We start from the raw sequence: 12,140 nt of genomic DNA on the forward strand, positions 1-12,140 counted from the left end.
ACACCGTGTTTGCCATCTCCCATTCCTGAACGGTTTGCCGGAGGCTTGTCTTGTCAAGGCATGACCATAAGGCTAACCGGTTATGGGCTCTGACAGTATGGGAACACAAACCCCGGTTGTTACCGGGGCACCCTTTTTTACCATTCGACCTAGTGCATATTCGGAAACCATAGTGACCATTCCAAGCTAGGACAGGTTGCTCACCAATTATAGGTTGTTTGAAACCGCTGCGTGCGTAGTGAAACCCTAGCTCCTGACCAAATAGGACAGGGAAACCCTACCCCAACATAGGGGTGTTTTGGCTCTCTCTTACTTGCTATGTGCTTTTAGAGTGTATCTCTACAGGAACGTACATACTAGTTTGCAAGTCTGGGGCATCAGGCCTAAGGGCATTGGTATCAGAATTTAAGAATCAGTTATATCCGCGGGTATCAGATTCAGTATTTTGGGAACAGAAATTTGGGGAACAGTGATCAGTATTGAGTACAGTCGTTCCGCTATGCTCATATCCGTTCCAGTGAAATGAGCTGAGATGCTGTTTTCTCTTTTGCTAGGTAGTCTTGGAACTGTAGCTTCAGAAGGCTCCACTATCCCCCAGGTACATTGGACTAGTGTTGATAGACTTTGTCGGGTCAGAAATTCAGTTCAAAGGTAATCAGTGTTCCTTTGCCAGAGGCAGAGTAAAAAGGCCAGTCAGACACAGATCATTAGTTCAACAGTCTTCAGATCAGCAGTCATTATCCATCTCGTTTGTGTGCAGTTGGGTTGAGATATCTGTTTTTACCTCAGGGAGATATACTGGTTGCTTAGTTAGATCAGGACAATATGTCGAGTCTGGAAGAGATGGTGCGCCAACTCCAGGATAGTATGAAAGCCATGCAGCAAGATGCTGTCCGTCAAGCGGAATTCGCTAAGCAACAAGCCGTGACTATAGCCCAGCAGGCAGAGACAATTGCCAGGTTAGAGCAACAAACTGGAGTATTTACTTCACGCCAGGCTCCTCTCCCACCAAGAGTTCCTATACTCGGGGAGGCAACCCATGTCCAGGATGATACGGACATTCCAGTCAGGCTAGCCCCACCCCCGGTTTTGCCCCAGCTATCTAAAGCACAAACCAACCTACCGAATTCCCCTTTTGCGCTCGAGGTGGACCCCACAGCACTAAAGGTGAGTAAACTAGAAAAACTATTCAAGAAGTCTCAAGGAGTTCAATCCATTCCGGACATAGAGGATGGTTATACCGACTCAGTGGTGACATTGCCAGATCGGTTCAAGATGCCACATATCGATCGATTCGATGGCTCTGGAGACCCAATGGTGCGCCTCCACCTGTTTTCTGATATCCTGAGACCAATGGGTTTGACCATAGCCCAGAAGCTATCACTATTCGGTCGAACCATGTCTGGGATAGCCGCAATCTGGTATGCGAAATTGGAGAACTCTGTGAAACAGAACTGGGAAGAAATGGCTGAGGCCTTCAGTGATCAATACTCCTACAACACACAGATTGAGGTCACAACTCGTGATCTTGAAGTCACCCGCCAAGAGCCAAAAGAGGGTTTTTTAGAGTTCATGACGAGGTGGAGAGCAAAGGCCTCGATGATGGCTACAAGGCCTTCCGACAAAGACCAGATAAGGATGGTTGTGCGCAACCTCGAACCCAAACTGATGCAGAAAATGATCGTGCTCCCCTTCCCTACCTTTTCAGATCTGCATGAGATGGGGGTACAGATCGAGGATGCTATGAAGCAGGGCCTTATTGATCAGGAGAAGGAGCAGCCCAGCAGGGCGTTTACCCGCAGTTCGAATGCGACCACCAGCGGTGACGTAGCTGCAAGATCTTCTGAAGTGGGCATGGTCGCCACCACCACACCAAGAGCAGCCACCCCCTTTGTTGGTGCATCCACTTCAAACCCCCGAACTTCAGACTATCTACCCCGAGACAAGAGGGTTTTCACCCCACTCTATATGTCTTTGTCTAAAGCCCTGGGGGTCCTACTTAGGAAAGGACATCTGAAACCATTAGAGCAACGGCCTCTACCCGATCCTCTCCCTCCAAAACATGACCCGACTAAGTACTGTGCTTTCCATCAACAAACCGGTCATGACACCGACAGTTGCGTCCGTCTCCGCCACGAGATACAAAATTTGATTGACAACGGGGTCATCCCCGCACCAGGTCCTGCAAAGTCTATCGGCACTTGATCAGTGAACTTATGGGGGGATAATGTGATGTGATCAGAGGTTGGAACACCTGCGGGCGGCACTCAATTTACTCCAGATGTGGTGTATGGCACGCACTATTTTGAGCATTTGTGAATGCTAGTTTTGTACATTCTGACTTGGGTATTGGGTTAGTCTTGTTGTGTTGTTTTGAGTCTGTTTTGAGTCAGTCCTTTTGTTTCGAGGTCTGTCTTGTCGTATCGAGTCAGTCCTGTTGTGTAGGAGTCGGGTGATTCCGGGGGTGTTACCTCGGACATCACTATCTTGTTTTGTGTTTGTCTTTTTGTTTTGTCTTGAGTCTGTTTCTGCTACGGAGCCAGTTGTGCCAACAGATTTGAATGAAACAGTAGTGATTTTCACACTCTTGTGTTTGCTTCTGCCGTGTGCCAGTTGTACCAGAAGTTTGAATGAAATGACAGTGCTCTTCGCCTGCCTTTTTTGTGCCTTTGAAGTCATTGTAATGACCTATGTTTTTCAAAACTCTTTTCGAAACATTGTGATAAAAACGAAGAGGGAGGAATTCCTCAGGTTTTGCAAAACTTGATCAATTGAGAGAAAAAGAGGCATGCTAAGCCCTTAATGAATGAAATCATGCTTGCTAGTGTGAGTACTGGGAAGGATCCTGGCTTGATCCAGATTGGTTCTACACTGTCTTCAGCGCGAGCTACCGGTCGCTTTCTTAAAAGACTTCAAAAAAATGTTTTGCGTGGTCCTGCGAAGACCTGTGTAGAATCGCTCTTGAGATTGTGCAGCTTAGGATTGCTCTCAGCCTCGAGACTCGACCCCTCTGCTTTCAAAACCTTGAACTCGAATTCAGAACGTTCAACGGTCAACTACAATGTGAGGCTTGTGTGGCCAGATTCAAAGCAGCCCTCGAACAAGAGGCAAGGAAGTCAGATCAAGAAGACTAGATGTCATCAAAAGAAGCTTGCGAAGCTAGGTCAGAAGCACCCTTCGAACTAGGGGCAAAAAAATGTTAGACAGCTCGAAGAGCCAAAGGTGGATCATTCCGTAAGTCAATAAAGATCGGCAAGAATGCCAAATCCCAGAAAGGAGGAAAGAAAAAAGTATTGCTGAAGGACAGCCGAGTTCCTATCCACAACACTAGGGGCAAATTCAGCCCCCATTGGATGGACTTCTACTTCGTCAGCAAATAACAGTCATTCTCCTGGATTCAGACGACTTCAGGATCTCAAAACCATTTGACATGGACAAAGCTACACTTTTACCCTTGAGAGGTTCGCTGGGCTGAAAACCCGGAAGGGCGACCCAGGCAAAAGTTAGAGCAAGAGAAAAGAACAAAAAAAGAAGGAAAAGAAAATAACAAAAGAGAAAAGAAAGAAAAATGAAAAAAAAAAGAAAAAAAAAAAGAAGAATGAAAAGATACAAATATTAAAAAAAAAAAAAAAGAAGAACAAAGCTCGCAAGGTCGAAAACCCGCAACAGGCGCCTTGGCAAAAGTTAGAGCATAAAATGGAGAGGTTAAATACCCGAGTGTACCTTAACCCCGAACTACGTAAGGCTTGATTCCCATATTTGGGATACGTAGGCAACTTTATTCTGAAGTCCAGCCATAAAACACTCCAAATTCAACTGTGTCCATGTGATGGTTCTAGTCATCTTTGTCTTTTCTGTATCCAGGAGTTCGGTTGCGATCATCGCTCTGAAGACTGATTACAATACACTACGGTGCCATTCAGACAAGGGGCAACTTTCCGTTGCCATTCAATGCACCGCGGTGTCATTCAAACAAGGGGCAACTTTCCGTTGCCATTCAATGCGCTGCGGTGCCGTTCAAACAAGGGGCAACTTTCCGTTGCCATGCAGCTTCCCTCCAGCAAGGGGCAATTTTCCTCCAAATCCGAGGTTGTGCGTCTCAAGAGTAGGTTCCGTACTTGTTAAGCATTGGCCATTTGCAAAAATAGTTTTTGAGAATTTTTACTGAAGTTGACTAATTTTCTCGAAAATTGTTCCATCTTTTCCAAAAACTGGACCATTTCTTGGACCCAAAATAGGAAAATTTTCTGTGCTCATAGCCTGACTTGCATGATTTCAAATCAAAAATCGAACAAGTGTGTTAATCTAACTCTCATATTGGTCAAAATTGTTTTCGTAGAAAACCAAAAAAAAATGGTCAAAATGATGAACTAGGGGCACAGTTGAGTCAGGTGTTCTGTCTTTTCCCCGTCATCAACTACTCGCTAAGAAGGGCACCCTACCTGCCAAGAAGGGCACAACTGAAGTCAACAGCAAAAGGGCCGAAAAGCTCTCTCATCCTCCAAGCAACGAGGTATCGAGCCAAGTGCGAAGCACGAGTTGGAATGGATCATGATATTCCACTTCCTCATCTGGACAAATCTGATCACGTCCAAACTCCCCAACAGAGCATCGTCAACCGATGTCAGCTGCAAATTTGCTACACGCCCAGTTGTAGCGCAGCCCCTCTATGGGAGAAGCTCACTGTTGTGAACAAGATTGAGAATCTGGTAGAATACCAGCGGCAAGAGCCCACAATTTCCAGTTTATCCATCAACCACCCAGGGGAGGGATTGAAAAATGAGAGATTGAAGAATAGAGAGATGTGCGATGAGAGAAAAAGTGAGAAAAGGGCTTTTTCAGAAAAATAGAGCTAGAGAGCCGAGTGATGTGAAGATCACAAATAAGAGAGGGTGAGAAACAATACCCGGTGAAACAGGCTCTCTGTGCACGTCTGTGTGTCGTGTCTTTTGTTTTGTCTCGATTCTTGTCTTGAGTCGTTCCGAGCGTGTCTCGATGTGTTTAGGTTGTTTACCTTTTGTTTTTCGTTGTTGAGTCTTTTTCACTGTGTTCAGTCGTAGGCTCAATACCCGGTTAAGAACTCTTTTCTTAATTTCAAAAATAAAATTGTTTTGTGCTTAGAGTGCTGTGCCATTCTTTACGTTTGTGCAAAACAAGATTCGTTCTTTCATAAAATCGCAGGGTTCAACCCAGGTCATGTGAGAATAGTAAAATCAGGACCTATCTGAAGCTACATGGGTTCTGGACTGTAAAGCAAAAGAAAAGAGGGAAAATCGAAGCATCTGAGTGTGTTTTACCTTCAGCAAATTCCGTGATTATACTCCGGATGTACCTCTTCAGGCCTTGTCACTACTCTGAAGTATAGGTGTGCCCCTACCTCAAGCTCAAGATCAGGTCTGCTTTAAGCCAGAATGGCAATCAAAGTGCTCCCTCAGAAAACCAGACCTTGCCAGGAAAGAAAGGTAGTAACTACGTTTTGGAAGTATAAGCAAGAGTAACCCACTTTCAGCTCAAATTGTTTCTGCGGAACTTTCAATTCATGTCTTCGATGCGTAGCTCATCGTCAGTCGGCATGCACGAGGTGTATCCTTTTGAAATATATATTGTGACCCTTCTGAGAGGTAAATCGGAGGTTGTGTTTGAATTGGTCTTGTTAAGGCTTGTATTCCTTTATTCGGCATTTTGTTCCAAATATGCGTTGTCACGCCCGTTCCACTTGCATTGTGATGCACGTTCCAATTGCATTGTTATGCACCCACTTCACTAGCATTGTTATGCTCATTCATTGCATTGATTTTGCACATCTATCTAGCATTGTCATGCTCATTACTTGCATTGTTATGCACCTTTTCACTTGCAATTATCATTCTTTCTCCTCGCATGTGCGATGAGTTAGACCTTCTCTGGTTAAGAGCATTTGGAATACGTTTCAATGCTCACACCAGTCCGAAACACCGGGATACGTCCCTATGTTTCTCCTTTCTTTTGAAACACCGGGATACGTCCCTATGTTTCTCTCTCATTTTGAAACACCGGGATACGTCTCTACATTTCTCTCTCTTTCCGAAATACCGGGATACGTCCCTATGTTTCTCCTCTCTTTTCGAAACACCGGGATACGTCCCTACGTTTCTCTCTCTTTCCGAAACACCGAGATACGTCCCTGTGTTTCTCCTTTCTTTTGAAACACCGGGATACGTCCCTATGCTTCTCCTTCTCTCCGAAACACCGGGATACGTCCTTATGTTTCTTCTCCTTCCGAAACACCGGGATACGTCCCTATGTTTCTTTCACCTTTTTTGAATCCCCGGGATACGTCCCTACATTTCTCTCTCTTTCCGAAACACCGGGATACGTCCCTATGTTTCTTCTTCCATTCCGAAACAATGGGATACGTCCCTATGTTTCTCTTTCCATTCCGAAACAACGGGATACGTCCCTATGTTTCTCTTTCCATTCCGAAACACCGGGATACGTCCCTATGTTTCTCCTCCTCTCCGAACCTTTGGGATACGTCCCTAACTTTTGGGATACGTCCCTAATCTTTGGGATACGTCCCTAACCTCTGGGATACGTCCCTAACCTCTGGGATACGTCCCTAATCCTTGGGATACGTCCCTAACCTTTGGGATACGTCCCTAATCCTCGGGATACGTCCCTATGTCTCTCCCTCTTCAGTTAAAAGCGTTCGGAATACGTTCCAAGGCTCACACCATTCCGAAACACCGGGATATGTCCCTATGTTTCTCCCTATCCCATTTCCCCACACGATTTCAGTGTGTTTGGAATTCATCTTAGGTTGCATTTTCATGCACACCTCTTCACTTGCGTTGTCATGCACATTCCACTTGCATTGTTTTATCAAACCGGCTTCGCGAAAGCGTATAAGTCCAATTACAAATCGGCTTCGCGAAAGCGTATAAGTCCAATTACAAGCTGGCTTCGCGTAGGGTATAAGTCCAATTATCAAAGTCTTCCTGCATATCATTTGCACCCTGCCCCCTGAACTACGCTGGTTTGATTCCTTGCAAAGGGATACGTAGGCAGCCTGCGTGCACAACCATTCATTCATTTGTATTTTGTTTGTTTGTCCAAGTCTTCGGCCTCATCAAAAATGGGTCGTCTCTGGGCTTTGACATTCACTCACGTCATTTCATGACTCATGAGTTCTGTCAAAGAGGGGCAACTGTAGACACCCCATTTTTGACCGTCCTTAAGACTTGGGCGTTACTGATGATTTACTTGGTAGAGAAAGGTGTGCAGGGCAAAGGTTCAATTTCTTCAGCAAGAAGAGAGACAAATCTCAACTTCACACCCCATTTTGGACCAAATTTATTTTGGATGGTTTTTAGACCTTAAAACCCTATCTTTCAAAATATTTTTGAAATAAAGTTTCTACAATGTTCCGAAGCTCACATTTTGTCAAATGATGCGCTTTTCGATAAATCGAGCAAGGACAAAGTGGAAATTAATGAAAGAGAGATGAAATCTTTGAAAAATCTTTCAAAACACCTTACTTAGGGGTTTGAAGTTGAAGAAAAGAGGAGAAGAGGGGAGAAAACAAGTTGGAGAAGAAGTTCGGCAAGGATCCGGGTAGAAGAGAGTCAAGCGACCCTCGCGGAATCAGGCTTATTTATCTGCATACTTGGATTTTAGCTATGAGGCCACCACCGTTGGAAAGAAGACTTATGGGGCTTCATTTTTCATTCAAGAATCTCTTAAATCCGAGTCCGGAGGGCGGAGATATGATTGGTTGAAGTTGGGCATCATCCTAGTTGGACCGAAACTGAACAGCCTTCACCAAAACAAGTATAACTTTTTTTGCAGTTGGAATTTTGATGCAAGGCTGGTTCCATTGGAAATCTTACTTCCGGGGCTTCAATTTGGACACAAGATTGACCTGAAAAGGAGTTCATATGAAGAAGTTATGCCCGTTTGAAGTTGGACCTGCAGAGCAGATTTTTCCTGCCGACCGACCAAATAGATGGCCGACTGGCCAGAACAGATGGCCGACCGGCCAAATAGATTGCCGAATGGCTAGTTAAAGTAGCCGACTGACCAATTTTGCTAGCCGGCGACCTTCCGGAGTATTCTACAGATCGAATGGATGCCAGCTGTGCATTTTATTTCCCCCCAGATTGTGTATCCGGGAGGGTCAACTTTTGGGGGAAAACTTGATTCATTTCCCTCCATTTTCCCCCCCCCCTTTTTCCCCCCTATTTTGTCTATATAATAGCAGCTCCAGCTGCTGGTTTTAGGGTTACAAAATTTCCCTCCAAGACCCTTGCATTATATCTCTCTCCCTCTCTATATTTCCAAGCTCAAACACCCTTAACCCTACACCATTTCTTCACCAACCCATAGCCCTACCCTTCCATCCTCCATTCCAGCAGTTTGAAGGTGTTCTCCAGAGCTTAGGAGTGCTGCATTTTGGTCCAAGAAGCTACCAAAGACTTGTCTTCAAGGGTAAGTTCCATTCCCCTCCTTTTGGTCCATATTTTGCATGCTATTCTAGCTCCTTGTGCTTGCTGTTTTGGGCTCCGACCCTAACTGGAGTTAGATTTATTTTGAGCTCCTTTTCACTTTTTTTTAAGGGCCTCTCACTGTTTGAGGCCTCCTTGTTGCACTTGCTTCATTATCCCTCTTGTATGCCATTTTCTTGTGTAGTATTTTTGGCCTGTGTATAATCTGTTTTGAGGCATGTCATAAACTGTAACGGGGCTTATTTTGAGCCCTTCTTCAATGTTGTTGAAGGGCTCAATACTGTTTGAGGCATCTTTTTTATACTTTGTGTTATATCTCTCTTTTTGGCCATATTTTGCATAGTATTTTTGGCTTGTATATATGCTGTTCTGGGTCTGGCCACCAACTGTAAAATGTCATATTTTGGGCCTCTCTTCAACATTGTTGAAGGGACCATTTGTGTTTGAGGCCAGCAACCTTCACTTGCTTCTTTGTCCATCATTTGGCCCATTTCTTGCATGAGGGTTTAGCCATACCTGTGTTTGTCTTTGGGTTCTTTTCAGAACTGTAAAATATCATATTTTGGGTCCCTCTTCAACATTGTTGAAGGACCCTCGGCTGTTTGAGGCCTGCAGCTGTGACTTGCTTCATTAGCTTGCTTTCGGGGCCATTTTTGCATGCTAGTTTAGCCCCATTTGCATTTGCTGTTTGACCTTGCTTAGAACTGTAAACATGCTTGTTTTGGGGCTGCCTTGAATCTGTCTTCACATGTCATGATCAAATAATGCATGCTTTGTATAGCTATAGGTCATTACGTATGCCTAATTTTGCATTTCGAGATCATTTCATGCATCGGGTGCTATATTGTCATGATTCGGGGCTGTTTCGGGTCATATTTTAGCGCTGAAATTTGCATGCTAGCATATCGTCTTGCCATGTTTTGTTAGAGTGGCATTCGGTGCCTTAGGATCGGTCCTCGGTTTGCGTGCATGCGTGCACGTACTTCGAGAGTCTCATTTTCATCTCATGGCCTCTTATGTGAGTGTGGCTGAGGTCCACTCATGTTGGTGTAAGTCCATTGTGTATTGTGTATTCCATTTCATAGCCTTGTGCACGCTAGGTTGTATATTAGTTGCATTCATGCATGTCATGCATATTGCATTGTGTTTGGGATAGGAGTTAGCCCGAGCACGAGAAACGAGGGACGTTTCGTACTCCGAGTGGCGGAACGTGTCTCAATTCCCCAGTCACCGACACTCCGGATTATCCATGATGGAGTCTAGGTTTTGTTTTGTTTTCATGTGCATTCATTCTATATTGAGTTGCCCGATTTGACTCCTCGGCCATTATGCATCGATATGCGTGATTGGTGACACGAGGATCGAGACATGCATACATTTGTGAAAATACATTGCTATGCCCCTTTCCTGCTCTCTGTTGCAGCAAATCAAGAATCAGCAGTCTTCCGGGGCTTGGCGCGCTTTCCAAGAATAATCGCAAAACAGAGGCTAATTGGGGCATCCCAGTGGATTTCCGCACAAGGCAGCCCAAACATACATCATTCATCAGAGTCAAGGCAGTCCCTGGCTTGCATGCCAGTTTATAGCTTTCCTAGATTAATTTGTAAATTAATTAGGATTTTTGTATTTACTCGGGACTGTAATTATTTATTTGGGACTGTATATTTATTCGGACCCTCTATGCGAGGGCACAACTGTAATAAGTGTGCGTGTGTGGGATGTATGTCTTCCAACCCCACGTCTTTCTCCCTTTTATTTACCAGCTTATGATGGTTAGATTAGGGCATGTTTCAATTAGCATACAGTATGATAACATGTTTGCATTCATTCATCTGTTTTGCATGCACCGGGCTCGGCGCATCATACTAACTGCATTTGTATTTCAATTTCAAAGTTGAATACTTGTTAGTTGTTGCATCATCATATGCCATGTTAGAATAGCCGAGCCTGCTATAGTTGCATTTTGCATGTGTTGCATTAGGCATTTCTGTATATTTAGGATCATGCATGATTTCTAACTTAGCTTCTATTTTGGCTTGGAGTACTCGGTAAGTTTTATGCTTTAGCATCCTTGCATGCGTGTGAGTAACTGCCATGAATAGCATGCTTACCATGAGGCTATATGCTTATGTGATATAACTGCCTGAATGCCTGTGGGTGAAGGTTGGGTTATTTGGATTGGAACAATTCATCAAATATGTGTTTTAAGCCCACTAGATAGTGGCAAAATCATGTTTTTCTAAGCCCACCTGAGGGTGGCAAATCCACGTCTTAGCCTACTTGCGAGTAGCACCATCAAACCATTTTCAAACAAACAAACATGAAATGTTTTGTTCCACTTCAGGCGATCCAGTCTATACTTGTATGCTGTGCGCATCACATAGTAATCTAGGCTAATAACCGGAATAAGGGCACATAATGTTTTCAAAAATAGATATCATGGTTAGTAGAGGCCGATCTTTGATCGGGCGAGCGGGGGTGCTCACGAAGTGACCTTCCCCAATCGTACCCAAGTTCCCGAGCCGAGGCAACTTTGGTGATGACGGATACGTGGCCTTAGGCAACGAGTCAGGGTTTTCTAAATTTCCCAAAGTAAAATATTTAGGTGGCGACTCTGTATCTGGCAAAGCAGTCCATGTTTGGCACTTCTTTCAAAAATCTGTTTTCTCAAAACGATTTGCCGGATTTGGACTCTTTGGTTCAGATTTAGAACCATGACAATTTGAGAGTCCTGAGCTGTAGTGACCCCAAAAAGAACAGAACGGGATTTCTCTCCCGGGGCGTTCGGGGACGTCTACAGGGTCCGTCTTCTCTTCATATGTGGTGAATTTGGGCTGAAGGAAGCCTGATGGTAGGGGCGCGTTTTCAATCGCCGGAACAAATGGCGAAGTCTGCAGCCTTGCTAATGCTTTTTCCGTTGGTTCGTAGGCAGGGCGCGGTATTGGCATTCCAACCTCGACGTTTCCATGCGTCCGAGGAGCCAACCGCTGGAAGGTAGAAACTCTGTGTGGATCCCGTGCCCTGGCATCCTCCTTGCATCGTGCCTTTTCTTCGAACACGGTTCGTAAGTCAGATGATCTGGGTAACTCTGTCTGTTTAGATCTGGTTTGGTGCGAATGTGAGGGCCAATACGTGTTTCCTTCAGTGTATGATCTTTCAGATCTCGTCCTCTCAGACCTGGAGTGACGAGTTCTGGAAGACCAGGATTGAGTATCGCCTGTCCTGAGGCTTCTGCTCTCTTCTTGCGAGGGTGTGGTATTCCTACTACGATTTTCTGAGTGGCGAGGGGGCGTCTTGTTTTTGCGCCCCTCTCCTGTCGCCACTTCCTTTTTCTTCATCTGGCGCTTCAAGGCCTCCATGTTCGTCGCCATCTTCCTTATCAATTCATCTTGCTCTTTCATGCGGTCTTCCAGAGCTTGAGGATCGATCCTCCGCCTTTGCCTGTCAGGACTTTGTGAACGAGAGTGACGGGGGCTGTTAGTCCGCCTCCCCCTAGCATCCCTCCTGGAGTTATGTTGTTGGGGCTCCAAGTCCGCTATGGGAGGGATAGAAGGTAGTCCTTCACGCCTTGTGCCCCCATCTGGAGTTTGCCCGTCGATGGCGGAATGTGGCAATTCTTCAATGTGCGCCATTGTTTTGTAAAGAGGAGAAGCTTTA

The sequence above is a fragment of the Camellia sinensis genome, chromosome 14 (genome assembly GCF_055761805.1).
Source record: "Camellia sinensis isolate YWXY chromosome 14, ASM5576180v1, whole genome shotgun sequence".
NCBI lineage: Eukaryota > Viridiplantae > Streptophyta > Magnoliopsida > Ericales > Theaceae > Camellia > Camellia sinensis.